Genomic DNA, 21,735 nt, shown 5'->3' with positions numbered 1-21,735 from the left:
TTGCAATTAGCAACCTCTTGGTAATGATATGATCATAATTGAATTCTAAGAAAAAATTTTGTTTACAAAGACAAAACGAAATTTTTGGAGAAAGTTTTATAAAAATAATTATTAATGTTTTTGGAAGCCCGGATAGATAATTTATTTTTATTATGATTGAATCACCTAATCACTTGTTTACATCGTCGTAAGTGGTAACCGTAAGCTAAATGGAAGCTTTTAAAATCAAAAATATATAACTGCTCCCACCCCCTTATATTGATCCTTTTTTTAAGATAATAAACAGTGCCAAATTTTTCTTTAATTGGAAAACCCCTTGAAGTTGAAACTTTCAAAATAACTTTATTGTAGTGAAGATTTTAAGCCTAGAAACAACTTTTCACAAAACATCAAATAGTATTGGACTTAGCGAAAAAAAAATCAAGACCTCTTGTTGCAGTTAATTAATAGAACATTTATTTGTGATACGACTTGAAGAGAAATACGCACAATACAGTGCTAAACCCCAATGAAATAAACATACTAAGCGTAAACTGTAAGACTCAATCGAGCCATCGCCAATTTTTTGACGAACGCGATAGCCCACTGCGCTAATTGGTTCTCGCAAGTACCGCAGGAGATCAGTTCGAAATGCAACTGTCATTTATGTTTCCGGGTTTTGTATCCCATTTATCCGAAAACTGTTGCCCAGAATGACAAATACCGAAATCAAACCCCAGAATTAATCATTTCCCAGAAAAAATTCCTGAGAATGCACCATTTTTTCCAGAATGGACCATTTTCCAGAATTTTTCCTTAATATGGAACATTTCCCAGAATGGCACAAATCTTAGATTTCTTCCTCTAGTATTTTTTATTTGTAAATTTAGACCAATGTATTAGGGCCGCCATTTCCGAAGGCGGGTCGGTAGGCACCCTCGGATTTGGAAGCTTCGATCTCGTTGGTTACGGCTTTGTCGCAAATGAATAGTATTATGTGAACCCAATTTTTTGTGGAAAAATCTTTTTTTTTAATTCCAGTTTGGATCATTAGATGAAATTTAATGGGAAATGACAATTTTGGCGAAAATTTCAGAGAAATGGTTCATCCTGGTGCATTATTTTTCTGGGAAATGTTTCATTCTGGGAAAAAAAAAGTTCTGGGAAAGTGGATTTCTGATGATTGAAAATCCGGGCAATGGTTTTCAGGAAAACGGAGTACAACCGTTTCCGGAGGAAAAAAACAGTCGAAAGAAATAAATAAAATCGTGGTGAAAAAAGGTATCAGAATGCGGAAGCAGATATGCTTTTTACCTCACAAACAACATCATATCATCACTTTACAAGATTTAAGGAAGTCCTGAAATTGAATGTTCGTTGACCGGAACAAATATCCAATTTTTCTTTTGAAATCTTGAGTTCTTCTTAGATCCCAAAGGGTGGAGTTATAAAAAATTAAAAGGGTTTAGTGTTTTGGAAATCAAAAGCCATGCTAGGAATGATGGGAATGCAAATTTATGCAATGGAGGCAACGTGCATGTTTGTAGCATGCAAAATGTTGGTACAATTGGTACCATTTAAAAGAAGAGAAGGAGAGAGAGAGAGAGAGAGAGAGAGAGAGAGAGAAGAGAGAGAGAGAGAGAGAGAGAGAGAGAGGAGAGAGAGAGAGAGAGAGAGAGAGAGAGAGAGAGAGGAGAAGAGAGAGAGAGAGAGAGAGAGAGAGAGAGAGAGAGAGAGAGAGAGAGAGAGAGAGAGAGAGAGAGAGAGAGAGAGAGAGAGAGAGAGAGAGAGAGAGAGACGAGAGAGAGAGAGAGAGAGGAGAGAGAGAGAGAGAGAGAGAGAGAGAGAGATATTAATTCTTATTATTTTTATTTTTATTTGTTATTTTAAAAATCATTAACAATTTTTTTGGTTAACATTTTTGCTACTCCTTAACCATTTCCTACCGAGAGTATGATCCTGTTACTGTTACTGTTACTGTTACTGTTACGGTTACTGTTACTGTTACTGTTACTGTTACTGTTACTGTTACTGTTATTGTTACTGTTACTGCTACTGCTACTGCTACTGCTACTGCTACTGCTACTGTTACTGTTACTGATACAGTTACTGTTACAAAATGTTTGTAACATTTTTGCCAGTTGTACTCCATTTACCAGAAAATAATTGCCCAGAATGAAAAATCCCCCGAATTTCAATCGCCAGAAAGAACCATCCCCAGATTTTTTTTTCCCCAGACGAACCATTCCCCAGAACATTTTTCGCGAGAATGTTTCATTTCCCTGAATTTTTTTCACCAGAATGAACCATTTACCAGAATTTTTTTATGCCAGAAGAACCATTTCCCAGAAACTTGAAAACATTTATCCTTACTTAGAAAAAATGGGGTTTCATAACTTAATTCTTTTGCGGCAAAACCGCAACCAACGAGGATGAAGGGGCTGAGGCGGCACAAAGCCGCCGAAGCTCCCAAATCCGAGGTGGCCGCCGACCGTTGGAAGCGGCGGCCCCATTACATTGGTCTAGGTCTGCCGGGGCTTCCTAGGTCTGCGTGAAAGCTATGGGTGATCCCTTAGCTCCGTCCGCCACGCGACAGCGTGAAGGACAAAACGTCTTTCAAGTTCGAACGCGCAGCGTGAGGAGTCGGATACCAAAACGGTTTTTAAAGGACCATGGTAAGCATTGAATGAATTAAAGTACCATAAACAATAAACAAAGCACAATATTGGTTCTAAAATAAATTTAGTTGGAAAATTTCAAAGTTGTAGTTTCATTTAAAAAAATCATTTTGAAAAAATGAACTTCGAATCATATGAAATTTACCAGAATTCATTAGAAAAAAAAAACAAATAAAAATACAAGAGGAAAAAATCTGGATTTGTGCCATTCTGGGAAATGTTCCATTTGGGGAAAAAATTTCTGGTAAATGGTGCATTCTGGGGAATTTTTTTCTGGGAAATGGTTCATTCTGGGGTTTGATTTCGGGTATTTGTCATTCTGGGAAAAAATCATTCTGGGCAATGGTTTTCGCGTAAATGGGATACAATCATTTTTGCCTGCATCATCTATACAACTTTTTAATAACATATGTACATATATCAATGGGAATATTTTGTGACCGTGAAAAAGCAATCTTTTAATGCTCGTGCATGAAAGCTAAAAACAAAAAAGTGGATTATGATGTTTCGCTAGAACAAATTTTGTCATATTTCCATACAAACCTCAGCCTCGTTGAGCGACCACTTAGAGTTAACCAACTTAGCTGAAATTTGGTGTTGGGCCTTCTGACCAGCCAAGGAATGATTTTAAACGGAACAACAAATCTATAAAAACAATGGAAAGCTAAGTTAAGAATAGCTATTGTCAAACGAGGTTAAAGAAACGTTTCCTGCCCAAAAGCTGTTCAAGAGTCCGGATATAACAGCTGCGGATGAGGATAAGCGGAATGTCAACCCTATCGACTAGAAGGTGCATTGGAAAGCATTCGATCAGCAGCAGAAACAGAACCAGCAGCCTTAAAGGCTAGCAGTAGTCAAAAATACCACCATCAGCGCCTTTAAGCATCACCACCATCATCATCATCGTCGCCATCAGCTATAAGAAGTTTCGGAAGGGGGAAGGAAAACTTGGTTCCGAATGGAAATCTAGACACTTTCGGTTCGGCTAGCTGGTGACCCCCGCGATTTTGTTCCGTTCAGTTTGTTCTCATCGCTCGACTAGATCGGCGGGCTTTCGATTTCTTCCGATACGCGTGTTTGTTCTTTTCTTGTTCAAAAATTTTGTTTTCCCAACCGTTGATCCGCGCATTTTGGGCAGTTTGTCGATAGTTTCATTCTGTTGAAGCTATTGAAAAGTGTGATTTTGTGTGATAACATACCAAATAATTAGATTCGTTTTAACGTTTGAAGGTGAGCAATGCTTAGGGTTTAAGAGTCTCTCTAGACATCTCAAGTGAGTCCCCGGATCAAACGGCGATAAGTTGCCTTAGCCATGGCAAGTGTTATTTAAAATCTGCAACAACCTTGAGTTACCAATTGCCAAAATTGCTTCATCAAGTGAGTGAATCGGAGAAGAAAAAAACTATGTGAATAGCCTGGCAGGACTGCAGCACCCAATTGATGGGTAAAAAACGTGAAAAGACTATCTTTTTTTAACTCATTCGTTAAGGTGAAAGGATTCTGGCTCGATCTTGGCAAGTTCATCTATCGAATAGCTGAAGAAGCCTTGAAGAAATCGAAAAAATACACACACACGAACCAAAAGTTGCATTCTACCCTGGGCCAGATTTGTGATAAATCGAAAACTGCTCCACGATGATGTCCTTCGGATAGCGAGAACAGGCTTGATATATTTTGGGGCTGGTTTTTTTTTGTTTCTTCTCGGATGTGGAATTGATAAGTTGACCGGATCCGGACATAATTATACACAGACTTTGAGTGTCACTATCGGGGGCATTCGTTCTAGAGAACAAGTTTTATGGACGACTTCTTAGCCTTGTGAATGCAGAAATTGAAAGAACTTGGAGACAACACTAGATATGAAACGAATGGAGAGAAAATACCCTTACAAATATGAAACCGTCATTGCTACCGTTAATTTAAAAGTTTACAAACAATGATGAAGTATCTTTAAAACATTTTTTTGTTCAAACAACTACCCTAATAGCATATTCAATCATTTTGATGTTAATTGCACTCATGATATAGCATAGTTTTCACAGCACGTGCCTACTGAGCAGATGTCCATGAGTTCGAAACCGAGAGTACAAATCGAAAACAGTAGTACCGGATAAGTTTTTCAATAACTGTCCGCCAACTGCATCGTTGATTATAGAATGACAGAAAAACGTTGAAGCGACAAAAACTGAAACAATTTATTTTTAATAGAATTGAAAAATAAATAAAGATATTCACGGTTTTGGACAAGTCTAAAAAATTTCCTTTTTCCAAATTGAATTTGGGAAGAATAAACTTTGTGTGGAGGTTCGTTTAAAAAAACTTATTCTCGAAGTGTATGGATTTTAAGAGAGCATTTTCCAAATATGCAATTTTTCGTTCAACAAGCTAGTTGAAGATATGTTTTTTACAAAATTGCACAACATACAGGATATTAATAATTTTACCTTAAAATCAAGGTAAATCTTCTTTGCTAACCACGTTCTTGCAGTTATTTGAAATTCTTTTATAGAAATAACTAAAGTTTTTTTTTCTATTGTATCTTAGAAACTGGAATATCTGGAAAAAAATTAAAATCTTGAATTCAATAGAAAATGATAGGTTTATGAAAAATCAGCTTTTGTTTTCCACTTAGTTTACTTGTGCATCAATTAAAAGAATGATTAATATTACTACAAACTAGTTAGTTTAAGAACTTTCAAAAGCCAAACCATCCAAACATAAGATGACTTAAAAAAAAATTACAATAAATTTGTATGTTGGGTTCATTTTTTCTACCAAAAGTAGTTTATAATAAAGGCATAGTAGATTAGCAGTTTTCTGTGTGTTATTTTTATTAAAGCCTGAGTCAAAATAAGACTAGACGATAAAACTCATATTTATTCGGAGTGCAAAATAAGAGTCAATTTTGACTTTTTTTTTGCTCAACACCAACATTATTGGTAGTAAAACATTATAAGAAAAATCACCCACTTATTTTAAATAAATGATTCTATAACTCTGTTACCTATCTCAAGTGAGATGCAAAAAAACGCAAACCAAATTGGCGCCTTTTAAATCTCGGTTTCGCATGCTAGAATATAATTGTTTTGCATCGAACGTTCGTTAATATTACATTTTTAACCACCGAAACATTTGTTTTGAGAATTTAATTACCAAAATTTTTGTAATTATTTCTACATTATTTTTTATTCTTATTTTATTTTCTACATCACTATGATTTTCCATACATCAGCTTTAGTGGAAGAAAAGATGTAAAATTATTTAGAACAAAAATAAAAACTTCTACAACACGTGTTTTCATGACTTTCGATCTTAATGGCGTTTGAATTTTTTTTCAACAAAAAACTGAGCTGTTTTTGAAAAGAGTTGTAACCGTTTAAAAATTTCATACCGGAGCCAAACAAAATCTTAAAAAACTATTGTTGTATGTATAAGGCATGCTCTGTTTGATGAAAATGACTAACCTGTTCAATAAAAAACTTTCGTAAAGACTTGAAAAAAAGTTTTAATTAATGATCATATAAAAGGAACAAAATTTGTTATTTACTTACTAACCGGTGATTTCTCCACCTTGTGATATTTGAGCGATTTTTTTTCTTTTTTTTCTGTTTTGCAGCCCTGGGTTGGAAATTACGCCCTTCTCTGATAAGGTGAAAAACTTATGTTTGTGTTATTATTTTAAATTACAGAAGAAACTTATAATATTTTGGATTACGTCAATATGATGTTCCATCAACCTTAATACTTTTGTTGCATCAGCCGTTTGAATTTCTGTGGACTTCAGTTTTTGGAAGCCATTGAAGTTGAAAAGTGTTGCATGATGCCCCAGTTGACGGTATCCGAGTTCTTTGTTTTGAACTTTCTTTCTGTTATAATACTTCCCACTTTAACAAAGAATAAAATTACGCTATTTTCAAGTAGGTTCTTAGACTTTTAATGTTTATAAGATTACTTCTTATGATTTGATAAATAATAAACTCGAAAAACGTGAATAAACGCAAACATCACGTTGCCAGGAAACATATTCTAAAATAATTGGGAAAACTTAAAAAAAAAATAACGAAACAGCTCGAATTAAAGGAAAATCTTTTAATTAAGCTCAAATTTGGCAAAATTACAGAAATGGCATTAGATATATTCCCTGGAAGTTTGGGGGTGATCTTAAAAAAATGGGTAGGTAAAACTTACTAGTGTAAGGACAATTTCTTAAGCACTCATTATATCGAATTGAATAGAACCTATAAATGAGTATTGATAGGAATAAAACAATCATTGTCCTTAAAAGAGGACATGACCGTAGAAACGGGGGGGAGGGGGAGATTTTGGGGGGTTAATCCCCTCCCATATGAGGGTTCAAAAATGTCAAGCAAAATGTTCTTCTCTACGCTCAAAATTTAAAAGTTTATTTTGATGAACAACTTAAATGAATCAAAAATAAAATCAAAAATAAAAATCTCGACTGAGAACTAAGGCCAAAACCTCGAAATCTTATCCCATTTTACTACAGTTTTTTCATAAATTCTCTCACTTGTTGATAGGTATTTAAAGAAACTTGAACTTGAAACTACTTGAAAATCGCTATCAGAAGTTGTTCACAAAAGAAGTTGGGAAATGAAATTTGGATAAAGTTTTGAAGGCATATTTCCTCTTCTCGTGAAAATGAACTTGAAAATCTTATTTCGTCAAAAACTCGATAACGCGACTATACTAGATTTTGTAACATCGTGTAATCGATGGGGAAGATCAAAAGCCAACTGGTCTTGTTGATCAAAATCTCGTAGAACTGTTTTTATTCCGATTCCCCCGTTGTGATGAAAATGTATTTTTCAAAGAAATTTAAAGAATTTAGGGGAAATTGGGGTGATTGAGGCTCTTCTCATCAACTTAACGCTAAGCGGTGTACATCATTCGATTCAGCAATAAATTTTACAGCTGTTTCAATCATTTTTGTGCATTTTATGATGCATTGGCATTTTTAATAATGATTTTTTCCACATATCGCTCGATTTTAGGGGAAATCGGGGTGATTGCAGCCATTCTCGTAAGCTGAGCACTAAGCGGTGTACACCACTCGATTCAGCGACAAATTTTACACTAGATCACATGGTTTTTGTATTAGGTATGTGAATCGCTCGATTGTTACAGTGAAATTTATGCATAAATTTAAACAACCTAGGGGAAGTTGGGAATATTTAGCCATTTATATTCATTCTAGGCAAAAAAAAAGTGCAATTAGCTAGTATATGAATAAATCTACCAAAAATGATCATTCATGATGATAAATTTTTGGAATCCACTTGGTTTGACTGCATTTCTTTGAAAAAAATCTTAAATTTAAGGGAAAAGAGGCAAAATGAGCCACTTGTCGTAGTGAAAACATAAATTGGAGTACACCAATCGATTCAGCTGACATGTTTACATAAATAAGTAAGGTTTGTTTGACTTTTTTGTTGCAAGGTAGATGGCTACAATCGGAATTATAACTATACACCCAAAAAAATAGGGTAAATCGGGCAAAATGAGAGATAAGAGTCATTTTATCAGAAAGCGGTGTAGACCATTCGATTCCTCGTGTTTTTTTTACATAAAGAATGGTTATTTTTCATGCGAGGCGTTCTTGCCTGAATTGGGTACATTTTTTGGCTCGAAAATCCCCACTGTGCAATGGTTGGCAATCCACTCCGCTTGCAATAGTCTCTTCAGATTAACCCCAGATGCATTCCCTCTGAAATATTTAGTGCATTTAGCTATTTATACAATTAAACACATCTTACCTGTCGGCAATTTATGGGATTTGAACCCAAAAGTTTTCTTGCCGATACCGGGAATCGAACCCAGTACGCCTGGGTTACCAGACTTGCGCCAGCCTATCCATTAGGCCACATCAGCGCTCTCCAACACATAAAATTGTAATATTCAATACAAAAATAGATTTAATTTTACCATACTCAAAATGTTGAGGGTTTTAATAATGTTTAGTAATCATGACAATCTTCTGGTCAATTTCACTGTGTGATCTAAAAAACATTGCATTCTTGTATAAAATAAAAAGTTTAATATTCGTAGGTATAAAAAATATTGGTAATGAAATAAACAGAAAAGGTTTCATTAAACTATACCCTAGAAATGTCTTGATTTAAAGAGATCTTTGCTATTCGTTTCAATTTTTGGACTGACATTAGCATACCTGAGAAAACTCTGTTTGGTGGATTTTACTATGTATGTGCCAATTGTGTTAACGTTATTTTATTATTTGCATATACACAAGCTCTCATTGATTCGAAATCAATGAAAGTCGACAAAAATTATTAAAAAGGTTTTTTTTTCATTTAAGATTATGCAAAGAAGATTGATAAAAAAAAATATTGAATCTTTTTTTTCCAATTTATGCATTTTTTTTTCTTTAACTGCCAAAATAAATTTTGAGTCGAATACTAAAAAGTTGATAATTTTTATATTATATTTGAATATTTTTGTTTAAAGTTAGTAAGGCCTTCAAATTCCTCCAGCTTAGTTGCATGAAAATTAAAACTGGTGTTTTATGGTGAATTTCCAAATATATCTTAGCTTTCTAAGCTGGGGAGATTCTGTATAAATACTTTAATATTTACATTTTTGAATATGACAACGTTCCATTCAAAACTGTCATATCCAAAAGAAAGCATAAACTAGCAGCTGGTTTTATGATATGTTTTTGTTGAGGCTTTCACCTATCTATCGGTATTTAATTGATTTGATTTATCTTCGTTCAGTCATTCAATTCAGATCTTATTTTCATTTATTAAAATAAATGAATTTCTGTTTTTCGTTTTTTTTTTAAGTAAATATAAGATAGTCTTAGGCAGTGCTCAAAACTGTTGACATGCTTGGATGAAAGTGAAATAATTTTCCTTTCAATGTCTACGTTTCACGTTTGCAATGATGCCCAATCAGTCAAAATAGTAATCTGTGACTGACTGTCGAAAAAAAGTCACTCCATTTCTTACACGTGAATATGAACTTTTGAAAAAGTCAGTCATCAAAATTCGGAGATCATGATAGAGTTGAAATTGCACACAACGCACGATTTTTTTGGGATTTTAACGCCTGGGCGTTTTTATCCCGTACAAAAATTGCATGACGGAGAACTCCATTATTTTTCTTAAAGGTCAAAGTCTATTAAGAAAGTTTTAAGCCGACCAATTAAAATCATCGTTTTTAGAGGCAGTACAGTACATCCAAAGTACATCCAATCATGAAAAATCCAATTGACCAGATTGAATGTTTGTTAACAGTCACGACTTTGTGGATTGAATGACCGTGGATAGAATGACGAAAGAAAAAACTGTATTCACTACCATTATGAAGTTCGTCAATGCTAACATGATTTAATTTCATCGTCTTTCGAAACACGTGAGGATGAAAATTATTTTCTCACATTCATGCCCTACCTCGGTCAACGGATCTGATTTCTTCGAGCTCTGGTCTTAGGTATTTTAAATGTGTCATTAAACCCTTCGAGCCATGGATGAAATTGTATTCCATCATTTTTTCGTAGTCGTCTAAGATAGTGTTGACATGACATATGTATATTCAAGATGGAATGAGATTAATTTATTATGAAGACAAAGATACGCACGAAAAAAATTGCATGATTCAGAGGGTTGATACCAAACTTTTGACCAGAATATCATACTGCGAGTTTATCCAAAACACTACATACTTGATTAGAACAAACCAAATTTTTTCATGAAATTTTCACAAATATGATATGGTATGTATGTATGTAGTAAGGATTCCAGTGCAACTTGAATTTTTAAATTATGTCCATTTGAATTTAAATTGCGGTTTTTTAAGTTTAATTTAAAACTGAAGTTCTTGTCAATTAAAAATAATACATACTTTCCGAACCTTTACATACAAAGAAACTTTTTCTCATGTTATGATTTTTCAAATAGGATCAAAAGATATGCAATAACGACAAAAAATTTCATGTTTTTGAAGGGGTGATCCCAAACTTTTAGCATGCAGTGAAGATCGAAACCACTTAAAATACATTTTTGAACAATTCTGTCTTCCGGATTTTCCTTCGTATACACATAACTTTTATTCGTAATCTGTAACTTTAAAACTTTAATCTAAATGTTGGATAACACACTTGCCTAAAGTCATAAATCACTAACTAGTCAAGAAACCACTTTTCAATTAGGTGACCGATTTGAAGTACTTACTTCCTAATAAGTTCATAAGAAAAGTTGTACCACCATCGTATGGGCAATTATCGGCTGGCTGAAAAACACCGTTGACATTCCAAATAGAAGTACAGAAAAAAAACACATCCCGATATGTCATGAATTCTTCTAATTCGAGCGGAGTTGCATAAATTATCAAACACGGTAGCTCGTTTAGAAAAAAAAACCGCGATAACCTTCAAACGGAACTCCTTGTTAGCTTAAATTTATTCATTTTCATTTCCACCTCTTCATCACCATCATAACGGCGGATGTCGAATGGTCGAATCATGGACGAAAATGGAACTTAACATGGCACAGTAATTGGCGATAAATGGTTTATAAATGCTAGTAGCCATTAACACGTGCAAGAATTGCAATGCTACGGTAATTTCAAGGATTTCAAGCATCCCATGAAAAACTGGAATATCAACATTACTTTAAATGGATTTATTTTCGGTTAACTCTGAAAATTTGTTTTTACCTAATTCATAACCTACCAATTATATAAAAACACAAAATTTTTAATGTATAATCGACCGCTGAATGAAATTCAGTAGAATCTCGGCAGCACATTGTTTAAGTTTTATCTGAAAATTTGAAATTATGCTAAGAAATAAAAACTTCTTGTATCTACATAAATCCAAAAACATATTCGTTCCATCTTCTAAATTGGAAATTTTCATTTAAATAAAGCTCCAATATAATTGTTAGAAGCACAAAAGAAAATTGCAAACATAACTGGCAGAGTAAAATAACCTTACCTTATAAATTTTAACCCATTTTGATAAATTAACAACCACTTGAACAAATTGTTAAATACCTATCATTTATTTATTTTTGATTTGAAGAAGATAGAATCTGTTATTTTTCCCGCTTTAGGTTCTTGAAATCTTTGATAAGAACTTTCTTTCTAGATCCATTGAAATTATAGTTATTTATGCAACATGTTGAAAAAGAGGATTTTTTCAGCACGAGTCGTAAATTTACAACGAGGCTTGTCGAGTTGGATGAAAACGTCGAGTGCTGAAAAAATCGAGCTGGCAACGAGCGCTGCATACAATTTTATTATGAAGATTCGGAATATTTCCTTCAAGATCCATTGATCAATCTACGAGGAGCACATCTCAACAAATAACCGCCTGTGAACAACCATGCTAATAGCATAACAACTTAGATCAAGAAGTTCGTTTTTTTTTTCAACCAAAAACAGTATCGAAAAGAAGCAATTTTCAACTCTGTTCAAGTGTTGAAATGTTGAAATCGAGTTGAAAGCCGTCAATAAAATGGAAATTTTCCAAAAAAAAAACGCCTTTTTCATTGTTTTACACACATTTAAAAAAGAGTACATCGAGATTATTTACCCTAAAAGTCAGGAGAAATGATCAAAAAAAGGTAAACACCATCTTAGCCGATTTAGGCTTTACAGACTGAATAAATGACGTGGACAACTTAACCCACTCGAGACGGATTGCACACCGTGTGTGCAATGACTTTCCGAGGCTATAAGACCGATTGCACACCGTGTGTGCAATGGAAGTTGTTATAACTTTTTCATGATTTTGGATAAACTAGTGGACCATTTTTTGCAACTCTTGAACCAATAGAATCTGTAAAGTATAGGTAAACATAATCTGGCCTTGGTTTCAATGTATATGAAAATATTTTCAAAATATCTTAGGATGAAAATGACTTATGAAATTAGACAGCGCAGACTGAGTTTCGTTTTGTCGAAAAACAATAGGTCTTTGCAGGCTATTTGTGCTGCTGTAGTGGAATTGTGCGTCAATGATTGTTTATTTTATGGTGAGGGGAGATTAACTGAAATTGATATGCATATAGGACCTGGTGTAAAGCGTTTGTGAGAATTCCGTATTGTTGAGTCTCATTTTTAAGTTCTCAAAGTTTAGAGCGTGCTTTTAGGTTCTTCAGCCCTTGGCAGAGAATTCCTAATAAATTCTACTTTCGCAAAGGTGTTTTTAAAATTTGTATCATATTGTGGAAATATTATATACGGAAGCTATTCAATTAAACGAATGATCAAATTGAAATGTAAATCAATACTATCTTTTTAACAGCTTATTAAAAAAAAAAACAAATGAAATAATATGGTTTTCGCTAAAAGTATCACCATTTACTTAAATTTTTTTTCATGGAATGTATTCGAACACCCAATAAGTGAATCTCTAGTAAATTCGAATTATATATTGTACTAAATTTATTGAAATTATTACGATCCATTTGATGTGCCTTCGTGAAACGTTGGACAAATCACCCTCCTTACAAGGTTCTTTTCAGTAGAATAAATGCAAGATTACGTGATGAACACCATGATTTTGCAATGTATTTATTTTATGAAATATAGCTCTGATTTATTATAAAAATCAGTTAGACGGACTTAAATAGTTAGACAACTTAAATAGTTCTTGGATAGAATAAAAAAACACAGAAGGAAAAATTTGGATGAAACCGACAAAATTGAAAACATGGTCAACATGGACAAAAGTAAACACATTTTCATTTGAAAAAAGTTAAAAAAAAACTTATTCTTGGTTCGAACCGCAGAACAAAATATTCTTTGCATTATTTTCTTTCTATTATAACAAAACAACATTTTGAAACGAATGATGAATATGCGTGTATGAAATGGTGTATTTTCATTTTGCTACCCATTTTGCTGCACACCGTATGTGCAATGCCGCTCCTCGAAATAATTTTATTTCGAGGAGCGGACTGCACACACGGTGTGCAATGGACAATTTTTTGTGAATTTACGATTAAATTTTGAAAATTTCATTGTATTCATGTTTTTCAGATAAAAATTGATCGAATCAAACGATAAAAATTTTTCGCTCCTCGGGGACGCGTTCGAAAAAAGTCACCGTCTCGAATGGGTTAAGATAAACAGTTAACAACCAGTACCGAGATGGGAATCGAACCCATGCCATCAATGGACCAGCGATTACCGTCTTACCATGCTAACCACTCGACCACCGATATAACTCCGGTTTCTGAGCTCCCAGCCATCAGGTTGATACAAGATCCATTTAATGATCGAGCTTTGCTCCCGGATGGTATGCAAAACAGAAAGAAAAGGATGTACAAAATGTACATATTTCGTATTATCAGAAGAGGCCCCTACTACCTCGAATAAGTGGGGTTCTACTGTAATTGGAAACCAAAATATTTCCATTCAATCAAATTCTGCCAATTTTTTGAGGTAATGCAAATGTTGGGTTATTCGAAGAGATAGCAGTATTTAGATGTTGACAAACCACAAAAAAAACTTATCTAATATATAAAGATGAGTTGGAATATATATGTTTGTATGCACCTTATACAAATCCACACCGCTTAACTGATCAGCCTGAAATCAGGTACATTTATGTGTTTGGACCATGGTAAGGTTTTAGTAATAGTTTTGAGCCCCTCCCTCCTAAGAAAAGGGACCCTCCCATACAACTTTCGGTTTTATTCACACGAATCAAAAGTCATGGCACCCATTTTTTCGACCGACTTTTTTCCCCTTGGCGGAGTTTTTTTCACCATCACCATGGGCTGGGCATTAAAACGACCGTCCAGAGTTCATGTGTATTGGAAAAGAAATCAAAGCTTGCTGAGCATTGAATATTTGAAAGGGGACATTTTGGCGGGTGTTTTTTGTACATTCTACTGCTGAAAGCACGTGGTACTGTTACGAAATTTTTGGATGCAATAGTGTGCTTACATTTTGGATTGAAAAATACAACTAGCCTGTTAAGTATTTATTGACTAGAATCATAGTGGTTTTTAAAGTGCTGGGGGGCTTCGAGAGTACAAGAATATACAATGAACTGAAAGTGAATTGACATTTTCAGCTGAATAACTATTTGGACTGAGTGCTGAAAAACTATTGAACAGATTTTCATAAATTTCAGCTTTTAAAAACCAACTATTTCCATATTTTAAGAATCCCTCACAGAGAAAGAAAAACTCATTATATTCAGAGCAGGGCCGTAATAAGGAGATAAGAATCATCTGATTTTCGGTTCAAATTTTCTTAATGCAACCTGAACCAAATTAACGATTTTAGAATGAAATTTGGCATTGAAAAAACTGCAATATTAACGCATTGTTGACCAAATATGAGATATCTCGTTTTTCGCTAGCCGCTAGTAGCTTTATTAAAAAGCATAATTCAAACGTTATGAATCTAATAATGAAACCTCATTCTACAAAATTTAACACAACACTTCACGTTACTCAAATATCTGTATTAAATTAGCAGAATTTTGATAATTGGTTTCTGAAACATAAAATGCCGAATTTTGGTGTCCCTAACGTGTTAATAATGCTCAACAATACACGGGAAAAATATAGAATTTTGAGCAGATTTGTTAGGGTAAGATGTTTCTTCAACAGCAAATATTTTTCATCAAGAATCAATTCCATAATACAAATCCGGTGGATGACTTTTTTAAAATGAAATTTGGATTTTTTTTCGGATAAACCCAAAAACTCAAATTCTACCCTTTATTTGTGATTTTCAATTAAATGTTGATGTTGATTGTAAGATTTATCTACAAGCTAAATAACCTATTTCTGACTTTTGAATCTGCATTCTGAATCAGAATTCTGAACCTGAATTCAAAAATTGCGCTTTGAATTTGTATCCGATTTTTCATACGATTTCTGAAACATTAAAAAAAATACTATTTCCAAATCTTAATACAGATCGGAGCTTTATGAGCCGAGTTTTAGAGCCCTCATCCATGAATCTGTTGTTTAAATTCTGTAGTTCAGGTTTAATCTTAATTCAATATTTGAATTATTAATTTTTAATCTGTATTGTGAATAAAAATAGGAATTTAAAAGATCTAAATCTGACTTTTCATTTTTGGATTGTCATTTCTGAATTAGGGGTGAGGATAAAATTTAAAAACTTCGAATTTGAATATTGAACGAAATTTCTCTATTTTCATATTCGGGAAAAAATAATCAAAATGTTGAAAATGTATTTTATCTCAAAAAAACATGATTCAAATTTGATATGAAATGCAAAACCAAATTTTAACAAGGATTTCAAAGCAGCTTTTCATGTCTGATTTCTTATGATTATTCAAACTGAAAATCAAGAATCCTGAACTGGATACAGAATCCAAAAAACGCGAATAGGAATACAATTTTGGTTATGGGAATTATGGAATCAGAACCCACGCAGTGGGTTTAATTTTATTCATAATTTAATATTCAGACCTGAATTTCGATGAACAAGTGAGTAAATTTTGAAAAAGTGTAGCAGAATTTGGGACTTGGGTTGGGTTTTTGAGGTTTTGGCATTAGTTCTAGTCTAGATTGTTACTATTGATTAACCTTACTCTATTATCATTATTTGGTTCTGTATTTAATATTTTGAGTGTAGTGCTTGCTGTTTTGGGTCCTCATGGGGGGGGTTTAACCCCCAAAACCCCCTCCGTTCCTACGGCCATGATTCAGAGTAATAAGTTGAAGACTTCGATTTCAACGCTTTGATAGCCGTCGGGGAATTTAAACAGGAGATTAGAAAATCATTAAGATTATTGAATCTGAGATTTTAAGTTTTGTACAATTCAGTTTCAATTCTATCATCGAATTTGGGAAGACTTATTGTAGAACCGTTTAGTACTGCGAATTCAAAGAAATGAATTCTTAAAATTTAAACATTGATCACGTTTCATAATAATAATAAGGGGATGATTGTGCCCAAAAATAGGAACATTGAAATAAAACTCAAATAAAACCATTTCATAACTTTATAATGGTAAGTTCGGTTCACATGATTTGTTTACAATAACTTCTAAAAACTATTAATGTAGCTTTCAACATTTAAGAAAAAGTACTCACAAAACAGTGTGAAATTAAAAAGCATCAAAAAGCAAGCATAGAATTTAAAACATGAAAAGTGAGTCTTTAAGATGGTTCAACCAGATTCAAAAGTCTATTTAGCAATTTTTTAGTAAATAAAACATGAATATACCATTGTACAGGGAAGCAACTTGAAAAACATGTTTTTCGTGATACGATGAATAAACAGTCAAGAGAAATTATTTAAAATTAAAAAACCTGACCAATCGATGGTCAAAACCTCATAAATTTTTTCAAATGAAATCCTACTGGTTTGAAGTCTTCTGAAAAGTTGTTCATCTGATCAAAATCTCCAATTTGATGTATTTTTTTTCATCTTTATGTTGTGAAATTTGATCTAGATAACTTTGTTTAGCAGATTTTCTTTATCAACTTGAAGGCTACTCAGTCGATCGGCGTGAAAATGATCATGTAAGGGTTTTTAGGACCGTTAATAAGTTGAATGATGCTTTAAGATCTTCTCCCTTACAAGAATGGGGGGTCCCCATACAAATGTTACCTAAATATCAACTAAACTCTTGAATAAATAATGCAAATGGAACCAAATTTGTCAAGAAAAAAATGCACTTTGTTTTAACGCTAGTTTGAGACCAATCTCTTTTCTGGAAGAAGGACATTTCATAGAAATGGTGCCAAATTTCTACATTTCAAAAAACTAACCAAGCTCCCACAAAAGATCTAACAACTGGTAGGAACCTGACAAGGAACAAATCTAGCAAATTGAACCAAATTGAACCGAGTTTGACCTCTGAGGATTTCAGGGTACGGCAACTCGTTTTTTATAATGGCTTAAAACTCATTCCATCTATGAAACGAATGCTTCCATACAAATTAAATATGAAAAACATGAACGAAATTTTGTTCTAAGTGTCATGTCAGTGTGATCAGTGGTAACAGAAGAAATAAGTTCAGATAAAAAAGCCATAAACTCATATTGGTACTCATATTGTACAAAAAAAATAAAAAAATAAAAAAAAGTAGCTAATGGATAAAGTAGGCTGTTATTCAATATGACAGCAAAAAACAAGGTAGCATTGTTTTTTTTTTAATATCCAAACATTCAGTGTGTAAATAATTTCTATTTTATTTTTAAACTTTAAGATCTCTACATTTTACAGAAAATATGAAAATTTCAAATTCGATTGAGTTCAAGTTTCTCTGGATAACTTTTGAATAGGCAAACTAGTTTTTGTTTCGTTGGATAGCTGAGACTTCCATTTAAATGTTCGAGTAGAAATGAGAGGTGGGTAACATGGGGTAACATGTTTCCCAGATGACCCAATATGATGAAAATTCGCAATTTTTTAACGTTATACGTTTATGCTCGTAAAAAAACGTTTTTTTTTTCAATTCTTCAACCTCAAATAAAAAAATTTCATATTTTTCTGAACACATCCATGTAATTTTTTTTTTATTTCTTCAAGAAATAAAATTTTAGTGAAGTATTGAAAATATTTTTTTGTTTTTGCGATAAAATGCAACAGCATCAAACCCCAACTTCACCTACGTAGATAATTGTATGAAACAACGAATTCTAAGTTTTGTTGGACAGATTTGTGATCGATGTAATGTCCAGTTTCTGAATAACATAAATTTATGATGAATTTTTGAAATTTACAAAAAGGGGTTTTGGCCAAGCTTTTGTAGGTCCTACCCCACTGTGTGTTTCAATTAACCCTAATCCGCTCTGGAGTGGCAATATGACACTTTTGGAAGTTTTAAGGTTTGAAACTTTTTTCAGGCGTATCAAACAAAACAAATAATTTTTTATACACTTTCTGAAAACCTTGAAAAAAAACTCCCTAATACTTCAGTGTCTCTTTGACACTCCTTAAGTAAAATAATTCTTAATCGTTTCCACTGTTATCATTTTTTTAAATACATTTTAATGTCAGTTAAAAGTGCTTCGAACATTTTATATAGATATATTCACTTGCTTCCTCGCAATTCAACTTCCAGAATTAAAAATCCGGCAAAAACATCTCTTATTAAAACTACCGTTAGTCACATATGGTGTTCTCAAAAAGTTATTACTCTAAAGTTTATGAAAGCTGAAGTTGAAACTATACGATGGAGTATCGAAAACAATTTTCACATTTTTTCAAATTTTTGGCGAACAAAAATTTCAAAAAGTAGTCTCTTGTAGTAAAAACTGTTTGAGAGATGGAAAAATACCAACACCCATGACCAACTTTAAGTGGCCCGCGAGGCTTTTTTTTGAAAAACCATATTCTAAGAATTGAACGTTTTTCTTGGTCTGGATATATCATCTGTATAAATATATCTACAGTAACTAAATTTAAAAAAAGAGCTGAAAATCTCTTTAAATTGATATAAGTTGAAGGGGTAAAAGTGTATAAAACTATTTGGTTGTGTTTGGCCATTTTGCAATCATTTTTTGAACATTTTCTATTTTCTTTCTAACGTAAAAGTATGCGAATATAATGTTGTATTATTTACTCAAAATCGATAATTTTTGCATTTATACTTCTTTGGCTCTGATTGCTTTATATATTTTTTTAAAAAAATGGTGTCCGTCACTAAACAAAAAAACAAAAAAATACAATTTTTCAAAATTGTACGGTATTTGACACATTATCTACATACTACCTACATATCATTGGTATGAAGAGCATTAAAGTGGACTCTAGTTTATATATTGAGGAGTTTGGATAGCCTCGGAAAGATAATAAGATCGTAACAAAATTGTTGTCAAAAAAATCACATCACATCACAATAAAAATAATACTTTAACAACAACTTCAACCGTTCTATTTCTACAACTTCGTTCAGGCATCAAATTTTAATAACTTTTGTTTATTATGTAAAATATCGATAGCCTCCTCTATATTGCTTTCCAATTTGTTATTTTTTGTTTAGCTTTAGCAGAAAAGAGAATATTTATGAAAATTAAATCAAATCCAAAAATATTTTAGTTGGCAACGTGCTCTGTTTTTATGAACATCTATAATGAAAAACTAGATAGAATGTACAGTTGGGTAGCAACTAGAACCCGTAGGTACTAATAAACCTCTTAGAAGAACGTCCTTTTTTCAGCAAAATTTTTACTTTAAAGAAGTGAAATGAGGCTTTTGGGATATTAGTGCATTAAATTTTATTTCGAGAAAACACGCTTTAAAGTTGTTGTGTTTGGCCATTTTCCATATATTTTTAGAACATTTGTATTTTGTTCTCGAACGTAAAAATATATAAATAAAGTTCCAAAACTCTGAAAAAAATCATCAAATATAGTTTGCAATATGAAGAACCGTTTGGCATCATTTATTCAAAATCGACCACTTTGTCACTTTAATATACCCCTTTGGCTCTGAGGGCCTCACATGATAATAACAGTAATTTTTGCTACGGAGAACGATAAATTTGAAAACTTTGCAAAATGGGCGCTTATTTTCATATATTTCAACCATTTAATTGACTTAATGTTTTTTGGAATCACGCGATTCGGGAAACTACTGTTTTTTTGATTTTGTCGCTATTGAATTTTATCAATACTCGCAAAATTCACGCTTGATTTTTTCACGGTTATTATTTCGATTTCACTACGCTTTTTTAAAATTCATTCCGAAACCATTTCTAGGACCTTAATTTTCGTTCAAAAGTGTAGAGCGTCTTTGTTCATGATATTTTTTAAGGGGTTAATTTATGGTATATAGGTATTTAATAATATGAAAATGCCGTTGAAGTGTTTAAATCGTCATCTGAATTTTAAAAATTTGTAATACCTAATCAATTAAAATATTTTAACGTCAAGCTAATGCTAGTGATGTTATTTGTGCTTGGTGAGCCGCTCTTAAAAAGTAAACTTTTTTGGATATGCAAATCATATATAGATGTGGGTGAATTTAGGCGTTTTTGAAAAGAGATAAGTGTCTCTAATTTTTTTTGTTAAATTTGTTTATTTTAAAGGGTGGTGTGCGCAATTCTGATTGGACAGCCTTTAGTAAGTCTGAATGGATAATTTTGGAAAATCAAAATGAAATTCTGCTAGCTATCGAAGGTGTGTAGATAAAAACATTGAATTTTGAAATATGCTGAAGTAAATTTTATGATGCATTTTACATTTAACTTTTTTTTTAAATTGACATAAGAATTAACGACTGTTAACTTTCCATAAAAACTAAATAATTAACTTTAATTAGATGGAGACTATCAAATGGATATTTTACATGGTTTTATTTCAACAATAAATCTAATGCGGATACAACAAATTTGTTTTTAATTTTCAGATGAATTTAGCTGGGTTAATTTATATCATTTTGATAGCACGTTTTTTTTTCAATTTTGAGTGATAATCCAGGTTATACTATCTCAAAAAGAGGTAAATAAGTTTAAGCGTGTATACGTTCTTCTCGATTGTCAAATCATCTGTCACTTAGTTTTATTATGCCTACATCCAATGTTCCAATAAAACAGTTTTTCAACTTGGCTTGAACGTTAGTTTTAAAAGCGCATTGAGCGCATTATTAAAACTGGTACCAAAGCTCTAATAAAAACAGGAAAGTATATGCTTTATAAAATCTTTAGCAATACTTTTGCAACATTATCACAACACTCTTAAGATAGTGTTTTATTTAAAATTTAGCAAAACTTTCAGGGCTCTTTTAAAACACACGATAAATGAAGCATTTCCTTCCACATAACCAAAAATCGTAAAGTAGTGTTCATTGTAGATTGTATAAGCATCCAGTTTAAATTGGAATTGTTGTAGCATCATGTTGTAGCTAAACCAAGTTATATTTCATCGTTTATGGTTTGTATAGTTCATTATATACGATAATATTTTGTTAATCGTATAGAAAGATCAATAAAGTTGTTTTGAATCGCAGTAGAATTGTGTAAAGCTTAATATTTAATCCCACTGTACAATTAAGCAATACTTCATGCTTGCGATCTATGATGACATATCATTTCCATAAAAGGTCGTACAGTAATTGTGAGAACTTCGGATAATGGAATTTAAACAA

General features: G+C 32.6%; 1 protein-coding gene across 1 annotated transcript in view; it reads left to right on the top strand.

Moving 5' to 3' along the window:
- Positions 1–3,874: 3,874 nt before the first annotated feature.
- Positions 3,875–21,735, top strand: part of LOC129756971 (protein takeout-like) — a 37,047-nt gene continuing 19,186 nt past the window's right edge. The window contains exon 1 of the mRNA XM_055754048.1: positions 3,875–3,887. The gene's annotated coding sequence lies outside the window, so the exon portion shown is untranslated. The remainder of the gene's footprint in view (positions 3,888–21,735) is intronic.

Source organism: Uranotaenia lowii, chromosome 3, assembly GCF_029784155.1.
Source record: "Uranotaenia lowii strain MFRU-FL chromosome 3, ASM2978415v1, whole genome shotgun sequence".
Taxonomy (NCBI): Eukaryota; Metazoa; Arthropoda; class Insecta; order Diptera; family Culicidae; genus Uranotaenia; species Uranotaenia lowii.
Note: the sequence above shows the minus strand (reverse complement) of the source record. Positions and strands in the feature narration are given on the sequence as shown.